Source organism: Nanorana parkeri, unplaced genomic scaffold (genome assembly GCF_000935625.1).
Source record: "Nanorana parkeri isolate BGI_ZX_2015 unplaced genomic scaffold, ASM93562v1 scaffold54, whole genome shotgun sequence".
Lineage (NCBI taxonomy): Eukaryota > Metazoa > Chordata > Amphibia > Anura > Dicroglossidae > Nanorana > Nanorana parkeri.
In genome coordinates this window covers 1,690,720-1,704,051 of record NW_017306322.1, presented here as the reverse complement: position 1 = coordinate 1,704,051, position 13,332 = coordinate 1,690,720, and the positions used below count along the sequence as shown (strand labels likewise).

Below are 13,332 nucleotides of genomic sequence, written 5' to 3'. Positions count from 1 at the left end.
GGCAATCTCCAGAGCCAACCTTGATACCATCAATTTGTTTACACGATATTTTTTTTTTTTCTGCAGCTATACAGAGCCCAGAAAGTGTCCTCTACATTCTGATCTGCCTCTAGATACCAGAACACACCACTGCAATAGAAATAGAGGTTACTGCAGGGAAAGCTAATACCATTCATTCAATAACCTTCTGCAATAAATAAATATGTGGTAATGCATCTGTATCATCATCATGGTCATTACATCTGGGAAGACGTAGGTCTGGAGAAATGTATTAAAACACTTTGAGATACCCATCATCACTTTCTGCAGAAGCAACAGTTAGATACTGTGAGTGATGAAGAGTGTCAGAAATGTTCCTCTGTATGAAAAATGTGCATCTATGTCCCTCTATTGTCTGTACAGCTGATTGGAGATAAAGAAGTGACGATACATTCTATACATTCAACTATATAGAGCCTATGGTTAGTTCCTATTACAGGAAATTGTCTGCCAATGAGGCTGATTTACCAAAGAGAATGGTCACTGAGCTTATCACATAAAGCTGAAAGCTGAAGATGAAAACGTCAATCATTCTGTCATGTACAAGGCACAATTCTGTTTAATAGTTCCTCATTGGTAATGAAGTAAACAATCACTACCACTTTAGTAAATCCACCCCATAGCCCCATAGCATTGTATGTTTATGTCACAAAAAATGATACTTTCCAAAGGCTTTCAGAATCTTCACTCATTGATTTGTCCAATCATGTGAAAAGCAAATTACTGCTCACTTTAAATGCCGTCAGTCATGTGCAGATTAAATAAACAAATAGGAATTTGCTTTTCACATGATTGGATCATTGAAGTGAATATTCGCACCATTTATTGCACGAAGATTCTCAATTCTTTAGTAAATCAGCCTTTATGTCTTATGTGTAATTAAATATCCAAAATACATAATATTCTCTTGTGCTACAGATATCTCTCCAGCAACTTCTACTATTCCAACTCCATATTATCTTATGCTGCTACAACTACTCCGTCATTCCTTTAAAATGTTATGGTTGTCCCAGGTCCCCATGGTGCCTTTATGCTAATCCCAATGACATGTGTATATTTCCATTGCACAATGTCTTATGTATAGCCTAACTCATGGTGTATTGGTTCCTCCATAACCAGAACTCCCCATTGACTTTTCTTTTCTTACAATCATGGCCAATGGGGTTAATTCTCTAAAACAGTGGAAGCTGTTATCTTAGCAAAGTGAATGTTCAGTGAACTTAAAAAATAATGGGAAGCTGTGTGCAATTAAGTTATTCAAGATGAAAATCAAGAAAACAAAAAAGTCCTGTATTTTATTATTTTCCTTTGCACCTGATTGGGTATTCAAAATGAACACAGCTCTACCTTATTTACTGAGCTCAGTGAGCATTCACATTGCAAGTAAACTTTATCTTTTAGTAAATCATCCTCAGTGTCTGGTGAATATATCTCAGGACATTTTGGTGCCTTAAGTTATCTTCCAACACTTGTGCTTATGGCAACTAACAATACTCTTTATCCCATGCTATTTGAATATATTGAATTAACACATCAGGGGTTTATCCCGCCTCCCTAATTATCTCATTACTTGTCTTAATTAGTGATAATCCCATCCTCTCAATATCTCTTGCTGCCACATCTCTGATGGTTACTGCTAATCCAATCTTCCTTAATACCATGCCTAGCATATGACCCCTGTCCCTTCTTCTTACAAGTTGTGCATTTTATTTAATGGCTGTGTCTTGGCATAATGATCAATGTATAGCACAGTGCCTCAGTCTGATCATCTCCATGTACATAACAATGTAAAGAGGATGAGCTTTAGGCAGTAAAAGCGGCCTGGAGTGAGAGGTGTGAATGGATACCAAGTCTCTCGTCTGAGGAGTTATTCCACAAACAGATGTTCTCTGTCTTGCCTAAACCTTTATATAGAACTCAGTGAGATCAGTCTTATCTTATCTCTTCCCAGTTCAGTTAATATAAGCAGGATCGCTCCATTGGAGCCTGGGATTGGATTCAGGTAATGACAGCCACCAAAGTAATGACAACTGAACATCTAAAGACTTGTTTTCCAGGGAAAGTTTGGAGACAAACCTGACCTCCCTAAAGCAGCCATACAATCTATGTACTATTTACACTCTCAACAAGATGTACTACTTAACATCAACAATGCTTATTTACACTGCCAAAGTCTAGATATTCAAAGCCAATTTTTCCAGAGGTTCTCAAACTTTCCAGTAGGAAGATACATTTGTGAACATCATAAAAAACCTGGCATATAAAAATCCCTTTGTTTAGCAATGTAACTTGGATGCTAACCTATAGAAAGGCTGTCCAAAATGTTCAACAGGGAGCAGGAGAGCCAAATATCCTGGACCATGACTAGACAGTTCCTGCCAGGCTGAGCACAATAAATCTGAGTTTCATCTGATGCTAGAACCTCACCAGAACACTACCCCATAGTATGCACATTGCTGTGAACAGCCACCCTTATCATTTTCGACCAGTGATGAACTCCAGAGCCACAGAGAATGCCAACCAAGGTCTCCCTATCAGGGACAGCTAGGGTGAGAGGAGGAATGGGGAGGGCTCTCGGGAGATTTAACAGCTCTGGAGCCCAGCAGGAAACTGGAAACATCATGTAAAGCCCTTTTCACTCCTTTGACTCCCACTAACTGTTAAAAAACAATTGACATGGCAAGGGGATGCAAACAAGTGGCAGTGAAAGACGCTGAATGGGACAGCTATATATAAACCATACTAGACACATAGAACATCCTGGAAAAGGTTGCATGAGATCAAGCCACAAAGATAGCTTATGAGAAGAGGAAAATCAAGTCAGATTACAGATGGCCAATAAAAAAAGTCAGACTTGAACCGATAACTGCTCAGGAGGTATAGCTGCAAGGTAGCTCATAATAGAAGTTGAGGAGGAAAATAAAAGTCACAAGTCAGAGTACAGATGACCAATATAAAAAGTCAGACTTGAACTTATAACTGTTGTGGAGGTATAGCTGCAAGTAAGCTCATAATAGAAGTCCAGGAGGAAACGTCACAAGTCAGAGAACAGAAGCACAGGAGAAGAATTCATAAGGAGGGTATAGTAGTTCAAGAGGGAAAGTCCCAAAGTGAAGTTATAGTAGCTAGGAGAGAAAGGCACAAAGTAAACTTGTAGTAGCGCAGGAAAGAAAGTCCCTGCACCCAGCACAAAAACATAGAAGGGACAGTCACAAAGTGATAATATAGTAGCCAAGGAGGAGAAGTCACAGAATAAAGTTATAGTAGCTAAGGAGGGAAAGTCACAAAGTGGTAATATAGTAGCCAAGGAGGGAAAGTCCCAAAGTGAAGTTGTAGTAAGTAAGGAGTAAGGCACAGTAAGGTAATAGCAGCCAAGGGGAGAACGTTACAAAGTTAGAGTATAGTAGCCAAAGAAAGGACCATGACATGTAGGTTATCATAATTTAGGAGGGAAAGTAACAAGTAAGCTGATGGTAAATCATGTCACAGTAGCTGAAGAGGAAAAAGTATAGTTACAAAGTACCGATTGGAGCATACGAACTTATTACATTAGTCAAACTTTAACAAGATTACCTTCCTTTGCAAACTCAACAAATAACCTCTAAATATATTAACACAACGCCAATAACTGTTGCTACTTACCTCTCTTCCGTTATATTTTTCAATGTATACCCAAGAATCCCGAATATTAATAAGTATTCCTTGTTATTTCAGTGTTTCCCGCAATATAATTCTTATGAGATCATACAATTTGAACAATGATTTCGGTGCACTTGGATAACAATTCCCAAATCCTGAGAGAGACCCCGATTCCAGCTATCAATTCCAGAAATCCACGTTCCAAAACTGTGGAGGAGCCTTCCCCCTCCTCAATGTGGTTGTCATTAGCTGTGAATTGCTGGTGCACCAGAGGAAAAACACAAGCAAGCCTTCAAGAAGAACCATCCAGAGGAGCCCCAGGCAGACAGATGTAGTCCTTCCTCAGACCTTCAACAGTATGAAATCATCTCCTAAGCTCCAGTAAGGCAATCTTTCTTTGTACATCCAGGGTGCGTGAGACCATCATGATGGAAACAGCTTGGTGTGCTCTACATCCTTAGGAAGCTTGCAGAGTAGACTTGAAGGAGGTATCTCCACCAACATCAATCCAAAACGTGCAAAAGCAGCTGCCCAACTATTCCTGGACTCTGAGACTCTGCATACACAATGGCACTTCACAGCAAAATACCAATAATGTGTTTTACACAGTGCCCTACCTGAACCCACCATAAACTTTATAACTGCCTAATACAACCCAGATGCCAATTATATCGCCTCATTGGTCTATTAAGATGGAGGATGTCAACACCTCCAAAAGTTGTCTGCAAAGTGCAAAGATGGGTTCAACTGGCCAAATTTCAGCAGCTATCATAATGTAATCAAGCAAAATTATGATTGCAGTAATGATATATATATATGCACGCAGATAAACTCTGTCTTACCTTTTCAGTATATAGTAAGTATCAATAAGTAACCTATGCTGTATAAAATAAAAAAGTGGATATGTCAGAGAGTTGGTGACCAACCGTCTTCTACATGGAGCTGTAATAGAATGGAGCCCCGAGTCTTGGAATTGATTTAGTGCGATAGCCCATCCTTCCCAAAAACTAATCACCCTCATAGATGTCAGACCTCCTCCCCTCCCTCACAATAGGAGACAGCATCTGGAATAAAGTCCTCCCCCTAGTCTAGCTGACTTTTTTCATACACAAACACGTCCAGCTATACAGCCTTTGCTACAAACAAGCCTTTCACTGCTGTGATGTGGATTGAAATGCTTTACCATAAACACTGCTGGCTGGACAACATTACACATAAAAGACTAATCTCATTGCTTGCCTTTGTTCTATCTGCTCCTTGTCTGCCTAGATTGCCCAGCATAATATGCATGATTTATATGGCAGAGCCATAGGAATATTATCAGACTGCTCTGTTTAGAATCAGAAAAGAGAGATTCCATATATTATTATAGAAACCAGGACTATAAAATACAGTCACTTAGCCTGGTACATTATAAAAGCACCGTTCATTTTCGCAGAACTCCCAAACTTTCCAGACCCTTGCCTTGTTTTGGTTGGCAGGGGGCGCTGTTGCTCCAAAATTCAACAGCAAAGCACTAGAGAGTTGCAGTAATCATAACCATGTGTTTAAATAAATACCCTTCAACTTGGACAATGGGCTTTTTAAGCTATATTATTTGACTGTATTCTGTAACAAAATATATGGATTTTGCTCCTAATAAATATGCAAAGTTGTTAGTACTGCAGTTGGACTGGATGTGTTTGTGTGTACTAAAATGATATTGTCTTTCTTTTGTGTGTGTTTTTTTATTTTTGTGTTTATTTTGTTTCAATGTATATGTATTTTCTCTTTGTGTTTTCAAAAGTATAAACCTTACCAGAGCAGTGAACGTGCTAGCTAGCTGCACATAGACTGGTCCTTGTACATGGTTTGCACATAGCTAGCAGCAGCTCTTTCCTTGCTCTCCACTAATATATCTTCAGCTGGGGTGACTGCAGAGCCATACTATTGCTTCCATATGTTTTTTCAGGAAATCATTGGAGGCTAATGTATGAGCAGATTTTACTCAGGAATGCTAACAGGATACCGATCTGCTTCTAAACAATGTGCAGGACACATGGCAAAATGCCACTTTTGTTGCTGCTAGGGTGACCATTAAACATAGATATATGTTACGTATGCATGCATGTTACTTACCTAATCAATCATCCCTTATGCATATTTATTTGATTTTGAGTACTGCTTAGTGAATTAAGGGCTATCATTGTTCAATGGGAAAACATTTTAAATATGTATTGCTCCAAAAAGAATTGGTTTCATTGTCAGTGCTTTGTTGTGTGGTGTAATGTATGTTATAATTTAAATACAAATATTTTAAATCTCAGTTGTACCTTTAGCTTGAAACAGCTTAATACATTTCAGGTGGACCAAAACAAAAGGTGTGCAAAGTCACGTTAACACAAGTCTGTTGTAGTAACGTACAGTACATCATGCAAATTAGTGCAACACACTGTAATGCACCATTCGTATATTAGAGAGTTGCAGTGGCTTTCCTTTTAAATGGCACCTAAACGCACCATTGCAGCTCACCTTCACAATGCATGGTGTGGATTGAAAAGCTGTACTATACATTGTGATGCAAAAATACCCTTTTTATGCATTGCAGCTCATCTATTTTGAATGGGCTGCCTATTGCAGCACACCACAATTCCCCTACAGTGCATGGAAACATGTGCATTGTAGCACAGAGCAATGAGGTGTGAACTGACCTTTACTTTTTATTTTCTTCAAAAAGCAGTCACAGTCTGGGTCCAAAAGCGTGTCCCCTGCCAAATGCTGTAGAGACGGACCATTGCTCTCTGTGTGGATGCAGTGCTCCCTCTGCAGAGGTCTGACACAGCCCCTACTGAGTCAGACTTATAGCTCTGCAATTATCAAAGCTAATGTTGATGATTGGAGAGCTCTAGCTCGGACTGAGCAGGGTGTGTGTTGGACTTCAGCATTGAGACCACTGCTTCCACATAGAAAGTATTAGGGTAGTTTTTCTGCAGAATGCTGGCAGGATGCAGGCTTTTCTACTTTGGCTGTGGCTGATGTGTGAAAAACAAGAAAACTGTGAGACTTTTGTCCACCTTTTGTTTTGATGCACCTGGAATGTATTTAGCTGAATTAAACTGGAAGTCGAATTGGCCTTTACAAATCTGTCAAATATAGTCAATTTAATGCACTTAAAGGAGAACTATGGGGTTAGGGCTTTACCCCATAGTTCTCCTTAGGGTAACAGGAGGACACAAACTAGCGTCTTCCCGTCACCCTAAGCTCAGTATACCGCAAGCTGCAGCTCGCGGTATACTGAGACGCCGCAGCCGGAGCGGATCCCGACATCGATGTCGAGATCCGCCCAGCTGTGTGAGTGACAGCTGGCTCTGCCTATCTAGAGGCAGAGCCAGCTGTACCCGCCCCCTCCCCTGTCCATTCCGCCAGTCAGCGCTGGTGGATCGGAGCGGGGAAACCAGCCCCCCTCCCCGCTGGTATGTGTTCGCTCACTTCCCGATCTACTGAGCCGACCTGTGACAGTCTCATTGTCACAGGTCGGCTAGAACTAAGAGGTGAGTGAAAAGCACTCATCTCATAGTTCTCCTTTAAAAGTATAAATATGTCAGCATGACCAGGACAAGTGTTCATTGTAAAGCATGATAAAGTTTATAGAAAACCTTTTTTGAGAGGAACACAGAGACCAATATTGTGGACTTATTCCAGCTGCCTGGCTGTTCTGCAGATCCTTTTGCTTGAATACTTTAAGTCACTAACCAGAACAGACATACACATAAGGACTTACAAATTCTCTCTGACTTTCCTGCATAATTCTTTAAGGAGTGTTAGAAAGCATTGATGAAGGTCAGCATGTTAGCCAGCAAACTCGCATTTTCAAAAGGAAGTCAGCAATGACAGCCTCCATTTTCTTCCCTCTAGAAATATGCTTTGCACAGTGGCTGTGCACTAACGTATGCGCTGAGTATGTGCATCACTGAAGGAAGTGCCAGCTCTATTGCACAGAGCACATTTGCCCCCTCAATTCTCTGGTTCCAGAGCAGCAGACATGCTGACCACAGCAGACAAAAGCCAAGATGTCTTAAGCAACGTAGTGATAAGAATACCTTAGGTAAGAAAACCTTATCCAGTCATTATTGTATTCTCCAGAGATAAGTGGCAGCAGATGGATCTGTACACCTGCTCTTACCTCTTCCACAACATGCTGACTTTGGCAGCCTGGTAGCAGAGGCTACTGGAGGACAGCCAGACTGTGCCACCACGTGACCGATTCGCTGATGTCCTTGACCAACTTAAACAATACCAATTTTTTTTTTTGATTGAAAAATATACTTTATTAATGTAATAAAATATACAAAAACAAGCTATACATTCGGGGTACATTCTACCTCGTACTGCGACGCAGCGCATAAACACCACATAGCAATACAGCTCACTCACACAATAAATTACATTCGCACTGCGGCGAGATGCCTGACGTGTAGCGCAAGACAAGAGTCCTGAGCCCTCCACGTCATTCATGACACCGCATTACCCCGTACTGGGTCTGTGGTCCGTAGGATCCACATCAAATACCTTCAACTAGATAAAACTTCAATAAACCTTAAACAATACCAATATGGCAACTACCTCTGGTATCTTGCTGCTGGGCTCCCATTCTTATCTTTGCAGAGTGAGTCACTGACTCATATACTGACTATGCCCATGCTTTTTTCATATTAGTGGCTCATCATGTAGTGAAGGAAGAATAAGAATGACAGTCCCTGGAGCATGTACCATTTTTCCTGCATAATTCTTTAAGGAGTGTTAGAAAGCATTGATGAAGGTCAGCATGTTAGCCAGCAAACTCGCATTTTCAAAAGGAAGTCAGCAATGACAGCCTCCATTTTCTTCCCTCTAGAAATATGCTTTGCACAGTGGCTGTGCACTAACGTATGCGCTGAGTATGTGCATCACTGAAGGAAGTGCCAGCTCTATTGCACAGAGCACATTTGCCCCCTCAATTCTCTGGTTCCAGAGCAGCAGACATGCTGACCACAGCAGACAAAAGCCAAGATGTCTTAAGCAACGTAGTGATAAGAATACCTTAGGTAAGAAAACCTTATCCAGTCATTATTGTATTCTCCAGAGATAAGTGGCAGCAGATGGATCTGTACACCTGCTCTTACCTCTTCCACAACATGCTGACTTTGGCAGCCTGGTAGCAGAGGCTACTGGAGGACAGCCAGACTGTGCCACCACGTGACCGATTCGCTGATGTCCTTGACCAACTTAAACAATACCAATTTTTTTTTTTGATTGAAAAATATACTTTATTAATGTAATAAAATATACAAAAACAAGCTATACATTCGGGGTACATTCTACCTCGTACTGCGACGCAGCGCATAAACACCACATAGCAATACAGCTCACTCACACAATAAATTACATTCGCACTGCGGCGAGATGCCTGACGTGTAGCGCAAGACAAGAGTCCTGAGCCCTCCACGTCATTCATGACACCGCATTACCCCGTACTGGGTCTGTGGTCCGTAGGATCCACATCAAATACCTTCAACTAGATAAAACTTCAATAAACCTTAAACAATACCAATATGGCAACTACCTCTGGTATCTTGCTGCTGGGCTCCCATTCTTATCTTTGCAGAGTGAGTCACTGACTCATATACTGACTATGCCCATGCTTTTTTCATATTAGTGGCTCATCATGTAGTGAAGGAAGAATAAGAATGACAGTCCCTGGAGCATGTACCATCAAAAAACAAATATTGGAACTCCCATAACCTTATCCTGAGAAGTCCCTTTTAAGGGCTTCCACTCTGTTTGGAGAGAGAGAACCTTCTGGTTATCATGTGGAGAGTCCATGCTCTCATGGTCAGTTCATTGTAGTCTTCATGGTCAGATCATTGTAGATCAGTGCAGCTAGGATAATGTTGCTCCTATTCTGGTACTCAGTGGGGCAAAGAAGTGTTGGTATAGCTGCCATATGAAGGATTGCATTGTTTTCAGAGGGTCAGCTGACTCATAGAAATACATTGTGAGCAGGAACAGTGAAGCACGACCTTTGTGTAGCATTACAAAGCACAAAGCAGATCCTGCATATCTAATGAACAAATATGGCTACCTCCATAAACATTCATAATTACAAACTATACGTAAAAACAAGAGTTATAAAACATTAACATTCATGGATAAGATTTACATGAAGTTTATATCTTTTATATTCACAAATTCATTAAAAAGACTGTATATTATCTTTAGGGTGACTATGCAGATGTTAAATATTTGCACAGAAACATGTTAGACCTTATTTATTATAATCAGCATGTGTAAACAATTCTTTCTGCTTTCCTGCCCAATTATTATCCACACAGATATCAATCAGAGAGACAGACAATCTAATATTTCGATAGCCAGTATGTGATTAACGTGCACATGTTCTTGAGTCCTCTGAATAATCCTAAAGTTTAGCATGGGTGCCAATTCTCTGGATTGTACAGATTTGCCTATACACATGCGTGGCCAAATCTGTCAGGAATCAGACCTCCCGAAATAAAGGCCTATTCGGCCTGATAAGTTCCTTTGTGCCAAATGCTGTGTAATACAGGGATGTGAGCTGTCACTGTAACACAAATATGATACAAATCAAGAAAAACACAAGGCATTATGAAACTGTGACCAGAGATCATTTTGTTATATTAGTTGCTTGTGACCCTGGACATGTTGGTCCAGGATCACAAGCATGAAGCAAATGTTGGTCTAGCCAAGCTAAAGAAACAGAAACCTTTCCATCTTCAGCACTTTGCATTCCTGTGGATGTTTGTTTCCCGTTTTATGGGGAAGCTAAATATAAAGGCACACAGAAGGGAATTTATCAAAACTGGAGCAGACAAAATCTGGAGCAGCTGTGCATGACAGCCAATCAGCTTCTCTCTTTCATTTTGAAATATTAACTGAACAAACTGAAGAGAGAAGCTGATTGGTTGCCATGGGCAACTGCTCCAGATTTTGTCTGCTCCAGTTTTGATGAATGCCCCCTACTGTCTCTAGAATAAAAAAGAAAATTGCTGAAGGTCTAAATTTCAGGCACCTGGAGGTGCCTACACATAGCTGCATCTGCCTCAAAAAGCCTGCAGATAAGATCAAATACCAGGACATTCTGACAGGCAGAGCTTTGATGTGCCCACCCCTTCCTGCCTCCTGTGCCAGAGAAGCAGCCCATCATAGTGAGGGGCATAAAGAAATATGAGGTAACAAGTGGGTCATCATGACAGGTAGGGTTCGAAACAGGTAATAAATGCACAAAAAAATGCAGGATCATTACTGTAGCCCAGTCTGCTCCACTTCCACCTCACTTACCTATACAGTTGCAATTTAGTGGTTGTACACAGGCAGTTCTGACAATACATGGGTAATAAATGCGCAGTCATCACAATATGCAAGGAACAAATGGGCAATTACAAAAACACAAAGGCAACAAATGGCCAGTGAACATAGGCAATAAAATGATTGAACAATCATTAGAGCCTAGTCCACCTCCCCACACTACATGTAAAGCGTATTTGTGCACTTTTGCAGCCAAATTGGGATAACGCCTACTTTATATTTGTTCGGCTTATTTGTACAGCTTATTTATAATGATCTCTATCTCTATGAATAAGCCGTTTGGTGAAACATGTTAGAGTTGTAAGAGCCTGTGTTTGTTTACAGCACGTTTTGACTTCTGGAATAAACATTGTCCAGCTTGTGATACCAGTCGTTTGTGCGGCAATTGTTTCTGTATTAACTGGTATCAAGCTGCAGCGTGTTTTTCTGGCCTGCACCGACAAGAGGGATGGGGCTGTGTGACCACAGGACAAGGAATATAAGTGGTGGCTGCTTTTTGAGCTTTGCCTACTTTATATTTGTTACATGTTCCCATTCACATCGTATAACTTGAAAAAAATATCTGCTTACATTTTTGTACTTTTTACTTGCTTAAAAATCCTCCCTAGCTTCCCCCTACGCAATGTTAAGGAGGAGTCTGTGGGAAGTTGTGTTTGCTCTAACCCCTGTCTGTACTGTGCTGGCAGACGTTTTACTATCAGTTGTATTATTATTATTATAATACAGGATTTATATAGCGCCAACAGTTTGCACAGCGCTTTACAATATAAGGAAGACATTACAGTAACAATACAATTCAAGATGGTAAGGAGGGCCCTGCCCGTGAGGGCTTAAGGTGCCCATACACTGCTCGATTCTCGTACGAGAATCGCGGGAAATCACGCTATCGTACGAGAATCGAGCAGTGTGAACGAAGACGTGCGACCGTTTCTACTGTACGGTCGCACGTCTTTTGTCTAAGGAGCACGCTAAAAAACCAGCCGAGAATTGAACAATTTTCGGCTGGTTTGAACGGTGCTCGGGAGACAAATGCCGAACGGGCCGGTGTGCGCACACTGCCCGTTCAGCACTGCAGTCATCGTAAGCCCGCCCCTCAGGGGGGCAGGCTTGCGATGATCGAGAGTACGATCTGCCTGTCCAAGATGGGCAGATCGTACGTTTTTTTAATCACTTTACAACCATCACAAGACTAAGGTCTTGCGATGGTTGTACAGTGTATGGGCACCTTTACAATCTAAGAGGGAGGGGCAAGTGATACATGAGGAGGTAGCTGTGTGGGGATGTTTGAAAAAGAGTTCAGTGGTTAGTTTTAAGTGTGATAGGCTTCCCTAAAGAGATGAGTGTTTAGCAATCGCCAAAAGTCAGAGTGGGAGAAAGATGGACAGGTTGAGGTAAGGAGTTCCAAAGAATGAGAGAGACTCTAGAGAAGTCCTGGAGGTGAGCACAGGGGCGGATCCAGAGTCCAGTCTGGGGGGGGGGGGCACTGCCAGAAAATAAGCTCTCCCCCTCTTTCCCGGGCCACAGACAGTGATTTCAGCAAAGAATGTGGAATTGTTCAAGAAACTTTTGGACGATTTCTTAAGGGACCGTAATATACAGGGGTACGGGTACTCCTAGAATGAGATCCTAATAGGTTGGACTTGATGGACTAATGTCTTTATTCAACCTCAAATACTATGTAACTATGTAACTATGTAACATACTCACCTGGCCTCTCCTTCTGGGATATTTCCGCCGCTGCCAGTCTTGGGTGGTCTGTACTCACACAAATTAGGCAGCTGCAAAGCCCCTGCGTGATCCGAGGCGGCCGCCTGACTAAAGTGCAGCCTCGGCTTTGGGTCCCGATTGTTCAGGCGGCCGAAGGGCGATAATGAAGCCACAATCTGGATAAACAAAATTCCAGTTTTGGCTACACAGTGAAATATAGAGACGCCCGATGTAAAGCTCCCGGCCGGCCATGTAATTACAACGGCCGGCCGGGAAGCTGCTCGTCGGGCTCCACCGTCCTCTCGCCACAGACGAGCGGACAAGTGGATTTTTCAAGTCCTGCCTCTGATCCTCGCACACAGCCGGGACATATAGCTGTCAAGCTGTCACAGAGTTAACTGCGATTCAGTGTAAAAAAACGGCATATTACTTGTACTGTGCCGGTTTTTTACACTGAACCGCAGTTAACTCTGTGACAGCTTGACAGCTGTATGTCCCGGCCGTGTGCGGGGATGTACTCCTGTCACTAGTACAGTACCACGGGTGGGAGCGGCTCTATCTCAGGGGGGGGCAATTGCCCCATTG

General features: G+C 41.8%; 1 protein-coding gene across 3 annotated transcripts in view; it reads right to left on the bottom strand.

Moving 5' to 3' along the window:
* Positions 1–4,621, bottom strand: part of PDGFRA (platelet derived growth factor receptor alpha) — a 30,722-nt gene extending 26,101 nt beyond the window's left edge. For 2 of the 3 annotated variants that reach the window (XM_018575876.1, XM_018575891.1), the window contains exon 1: positions 4,521–4,621. The gene's annotated coding sequence lies outside the window, so the exon portion shown is untranslated. Of the gene's footprint in view, positions 1–3,681; positions 4,107–4,520 lie in introns of those variants that run through there. The other variant, XM_018575884.1, reaches the window with a different exon arrangement.
* Between the last annotated feature and the right edge of the window lie 8,711 nt (positions 4,622–13,332).